Below are 6,073 nucleotides of genomic sequence, written 5' to 3'. Positions count from 1 at the left end.
GCGGCCGCGGAGCCCGCGGGGCGCAGGTGCCCTTTATCGCCCGGGGGGGCGGGGCGGGGCGGGCTTGGCTCCCGCGCACCGAGCGGAGGAGGTGCCGAGCCCGGCCGGCGTGGGGGCCGCGTGCGCCCGGGGCGGTCCCCGCGCTGCCCACGGCTGATGTGGTTTCCTGCAAATGCTGCCTTTGCTTCGAGAAGAGATCTCGGGCCAAGTAGCTTAAAAGGGAGCGCGTTGGACAGTGAGAAAATAAAGGATTTTCTGTGTCTTTGGGGGGGGGGAATGGGAAAGGGGCTTTTTTTCCTTCTGAGCAGAATGAGTGGAATTTGAGGCACCTTATCTAATCGGGTGTAATATTTTTCCGTTATTATTACTTCTCACCTTCGAATCTCAGGCGGTTTTTCTCCGAGCACAGAGAATTCAGTCTAAAGTTACACCCAAAACTGTGTTGCTGCAGTTAGGGTTGAGGCAGCTCGAGAGAATGCAAAACCAGATGTTCAGAGAGGCTTTCTCTTTTCCGAAATCATTGTTTTAATTTTCAGTGCCTCAGCTTTTATAAGAAGTTAACTGTACAAAATGGTTCTAATAAAGCAATTGACACTGCTTAAGTAATATATTTTTAAATGTACATAGAGACACATAAAACATGCCTTTTCGGGCCGGCCCGTGGCTCACTCGGTAGAGTGCGGTGCTGATAACACCAAGGCCACGGGTTCGGATCCTATATAGGGATGGCCGGTTTGCTCACTGGCTGAGCGTGGTGCTGACAACACCAAGCCAAGGGTTGAGATCCCCTTACCGGTCATCTTTTAAAGAAAAAAAAAAAAAGTACACAATCAACAAAGTGAAAAGACTACCTCCTGAATGGGACAAAATACTTGCAAATCATATACTTGAAAAGGGGTTAATATCCAGCATATATAAAGAACTCCTACAGCTCAACCAAAAAAGCCAAAACCTGATTTTAAAATGTGCTAAGGACATAGGTAGACATTTCTCCAAAGATGATATACAAATGGCCAACAAGCCTATCAAAAGATGATCAAAATCATTAATTGTCAGAGAAATGCAAATCAAAACCATTAGGTTGACTACTATAAAAAAACAACAACAATAACACAAAATAACAAGAGTTGATAAAGCTGTGGAGAAATTGGAGCTCTTGTGCACTGTTGGTAAAATTGCAAAAGGGTGCAACTGCCATAGAAAACAATATGGCAGTTCCTTAAAACATTCAACATAGAACCATCATATGATCCAGCAATCCCACTCCTTGGTATACGTCCAAAAGAACTGAAAACTGGGTCTCAAAGAGATATTTGTACATCCATGTTCATAGCAGCATTGTTCACAATAGCCAAGAAATGAAAGCAACTCAAGTGTTCATCAGTGGATGACTAGATAAACAAAGTGTGGTATATCCATACAATGGAATATTCTTCAACCTGAAAAGGAAGGAAACCCTGACCCATGCTACAACATGAATGAACCTTGAGGACATTATGCTAGGTAAAATAAGCCAATGCAGGGCCGGCCCGGTGGCGCACTCGGTAGAGTGCGGCGCTTGTGTGCACGGCGGCCCTCCTGCCGAGGGTTCGGATCCCATATAGAGACCGGTCCGCTCACTGGTTGAGCGCGGTGTGGGCGTGACACCGAGGGTTGCGATCCTGTTACCGGTCACAAAAAAAGACAAAAAGGAAAAAAAAAAAAAAGAAAGAAGCCAATGCAAAGAGACAAATACTGCATGATTCCACTTACATGAAGTATCTAAAGTAGTCAAGTTGTACAGAAAGTAGAATAGTGGTTAACAGGTGCCGGGAGGAAGACAAAAGGGGAATTGTTTAATGGCTATAGAATTTCAGATTTGCAACATGAAAAATTTCTGGAGATCTGTTTTGTAACAATGTGAATATACTCAACACTACTGAACTGTACAAAAAATGGTTATGATGATATATTTTATGTCATATGATTTTACCAGCTGATGGTACAGTCTCTCTTTCCACTCCCATCTAACCACTGAAACACTTCTTACCAAGGTCACCGAGACAAAAAGGCACCCATAAACCAGAGGCTAGTCCTCTGTCCTCTTGACCTCCCAGCAGCACTGGACCTGGTTCCACTCCCTCCGGCCTGAAATGGTTTATTCTCTTTGCTCCACGGCTCCATGCCAGGTTTTCTTCCTGTCTCCCTGGCTCCTCCGTCCTAGTCTCCTCCCCTGGCTCCACCTGCTCCACCAGGTCTCCTGCTGGCCAGCCTTGACCATCCTCAGTTGCTGGTCTAATGCTTCTGCACTCACTCTAGACGGTCTCATCCAGTTCCAGGGTTTCAAATCTGTATCACGACCCAGACACCCCTATATGACATCTCTACAGTACTTGGATGTCAAACAGTTAACCTTCACGTGGCCAAAGCAGAACCCTTCGTTACTCCCTCCAAATCTACCCATGCAAATGTCTTCCCCATCTCAGTAAAGGTCACCACCATCCATCCATTTACTAAGGTCCAAATGCTACGAGTCAGTTACTTTGATTTTGAAATAATTTGACATTAGGAGGAAAGTTGCGAGATTAGTAAAAGAGCACCTGTTTACCCTTAAACCAGATTCCCCACTGTTAACATTTTACCACATGCATGTGGTATATGCCTTTTTATATTTACATATTACCATTTTTTCCTGAATAATTTGACAGTAAATTACAGACATGATGACCTGTTGTCCCTTTAATCCCTTAGCATGTCTCCTAACAGGAGGGACACTGTCATACATAACCATAGCACAACCATCAAAATCAGGACATTAACATTAAGAGAATATTGTCATCACAGACTCCAGTCACATTTCATAGATTGCCCCACTAATGTCCTTTATAATTCCAGATCCAAACCAGGATCGTGTGTTACAATCAGTCCTTTTTAGGTCCCTGGAACTGAGAACCTGACTTTTAGAAAGTCCCCACCCTTCAGTTGTTTCTCTAAGTTTCTGTTCCCATGAGCAGGCTGTAGCCAGCATGGAACATTCTAACCATTTTCCTCGGTTAGGCCGGATGCTAATCTAAAAGAAAGAATTTGCATAAATGCGATTAGGTTTCTTGAGGCCATGTTAGGAGAGAACATTTTTAATCTTGTGGCAATTTTGTGAAAGGCAGCCGTCTCTTTCTCTTAGGAGCCGTGGACATTGGTTGTGATTAATCTTGACACTGAGCTGTCAATTTCCAGACAGGGATATTATACGCAAGAATTTGAAGGTAGATTTGAGCATTGCTTAAAGGTCTTTTCTAGATCAAAATTCCATGAATTCTTGTCCTTTCAGTAATTATGTGAAATAAAAACCCAGCATAATTCATCCTTCCTCTTTTCAAGGGATATGGAGCATAAACGTCAGCACCTAGGAAGGAGCCCATGCAGTGGCTTAGTCAGACGCACAGATAACCTTGCTAGTCTCCATGGTCCTAGCTCACCACCTGCAGGCCATTGAAAGTCTTGAACCATCATGGCACCACTGTTCCTCCCTAACAATGCCACAGCTTTTCTTCTCAGGTGGTACTGTACTGTGGCCTCAAAGAAGACTTGCTGTATTTTAATTCTCCCAGGAAAATGGCTTAATTTCATGTAAAATTAAAGACAAGAATTAAAATTTCATAAGTTCCTTTTTTACTTTTGATTAATCCTTATTCTTTTCCTTCCATGTGAACATCTCCCATCAGAGAGTTCCTACAATAAAGAATGCATTATCTTTTAAAGCATATTATAACTGGGAAGTGTTATTTAGAAGGTTTGTTTTGGCAGTTCTTACATGGAAACAGAACCAAATCAGTCAGCACTGATTTTGGGTAGGGGAAGGTTGCTTTACCATTTCCTAAACTGAACATGTCCGGGGAAGTCTAATCCCAGACAGTAGCTACCTGCTCCCTGCCACACACAGCAGCACAAGCAGATTTTACAGTAGTTGCTTGGGAAAGTACATATAAGGATTTCAGCTTCTGTCTTCTTGCTGAACTCCAGTTTGAACACACCTTGTTAAAAAATGAATCTTTGTGCGTGTCTGCGCTTGCATGCTGTATAATTAGAGTGAAGTTGGGAATGGCTCTCCAACGCGATCTTTTCCCCCCAAGAGTTAATATCTAAAAACTTAATTCTGATAGTCTCTAGAAACATGAAGCACATTTACATTTATTATGCAAAATCAAGTACACTTTTCAGAAGGCTGCTGTTTACCCATCTGTGAAGGATCTGTCCCAATGTTTCAAACCTGGGAAATGCAGGAAGAATGTTATTTTCATTTACTACTTATATATCAAGTAGACCTCACTTTTGCGGTCGTGGAGAGAGAAAATCCGCCTTTCCCACTGTACAGATGCATAGTAGGAGGAGTGGAGTACAGAGGTTAAGAGCCTGGACTTGGGTATTAGACCTCTGTTTGAATCCTTGATTAATAGCACATGAGGGTTGTGACTTTAAGCAAATTACTTAATATCTGTGAGCCTTAATGTTTTTCCCTGTGAAATGGAGCTAATAGTAGGTCTCTCCTAGAGTTGTGGTAGAGATTACATGAAATAATCAGAGAGCACATAGGACTGTGCCTGGCACATAATGGGTGCCCAGTCGATGGTGGTGGACTTCCTGGGATTATCATTGCAGCCAGGTGAGAGTGACTACCAGCCCTCAATTCTAACAGTGAAAATGCTTCAGAAAACTTCAGAGTGAACCATCTGTCTGGAGCACTGGCCCTCTAGAAGGCAATTTTACAAAATAGCTCATGGGATTATGTGGGGGAAGACAGGTGTGTATAGGGAAGAACTATAGTGTCGCCACTAAAGGCTTCTACAACTCCTGAGAGGACCTTGAGAGGCAGCGACCTTTGGGAAGAGCTTGAGGCTGAAGTGAGTCACACACCTACCCAGTTCCTGAGAGGAGGCTCCCTAAGGCCACTGAGTCACTCTTTCCTTAATCTGGGAGTCAGCCCTTCCTCCACCCCTTTTCCCCTTCTATTTCAGAACCACGTCAGTGCTGACAGGTACGATGAGAATAATAAGATATAATTACCATGATGACAAATCAGCAAATGATGTTCTTTATGAAAAGAAATTCTCCTTTGGACATGCTGTACTTACATTGAAGGAGTGCTGAATGGCAAATCTCCAAGTTGTGCTTCGTGTAAGTCAAAGGGCAGAACTGTTGGCAGGAATGTCTTAGGAATGACCAAGACAAGACTGTCCACCTTTGGGGAAGATCTGAGCACTTTTCACTGATAATGGAGTGTTGGATAGAGGAGTCAGTCCCTCCCTAACATTTCCAAACCTGTCCCTGTGATAACTGTTTAATTTCAAGATGACTGACCTGTCATTTCCCTTCCTCCCCCATGTGTTCACTCATCCATTATTCTGTGCAAGACCCTTTAGATACCACAGAGGGTATGGAGACCTCTATCTTCAAGGGCCTTGCAATACAATAGGGAAGACAAATGTTAATAATAATAAAGACAATGATAATAATGAAAATAATGGCCCGTATTGATGACTTACTACAACCCAGCACTGTTCTAAGTCCATTAAAACTTCTTTTTATCAAAACAATGCTAAGAATACATGGAATTATCATCTCAGTTTCAAGGATTAAGAAACAGGCCTGCGGGATTTAGGCAGCTCACCCAAAGATAAGCCTTGCGAGCAAGCACACAATAATACAGAGTCAAATTCAGTTAAATGTTTTGGCATTAACAAAGGAAGGAGAGAATACTTCCTGGGGCTAGGCGTTGGGACGTAGTTCACAGAGGAGGCAGCAATAGAGCAAGGTCTTAAAGGGTGTAGTGGATCAAATTGTGCCCCCCCCAAAAGACCTGTTCACCCAGAACCTGTGAATGTGACCCTATTTAGAAAAGGGGACTTTAGGGCCTGCCCGGTGGCGCACTGCTGTGGTGCGCCGCTTGGGAAGCGCAGCGGCGCTCCCGCGGAGGGTTTGGATCCCACATGCAGACCGGTTCCCGCTCACTGGCTGAGCGAGGGGCGGGCGCAGCGCTGAGGGTTGTGATCCCGTTGCTGGTCCCGGTCCGGTACGGGCGCGACACTGAGGGTTGCGG

This window comes from Galeopterus variegatus, unplaced genomic scaffold (assembly GCF_000696425.1).
Source record: "Galeopterus variegatus unplaced genomic scaffold, G_variegatus-3.0.2 Scaffold1387, whole genome shotgun sequence".
NCBI lineage: Eukaryota > Metazoa > Chordata > Mammalia > Dermoptera > Cynocephalidae > Galeopterus > Galeopterus variegatus.
This window is presented reverse-complemented; position numbering follows the sequence as displayed.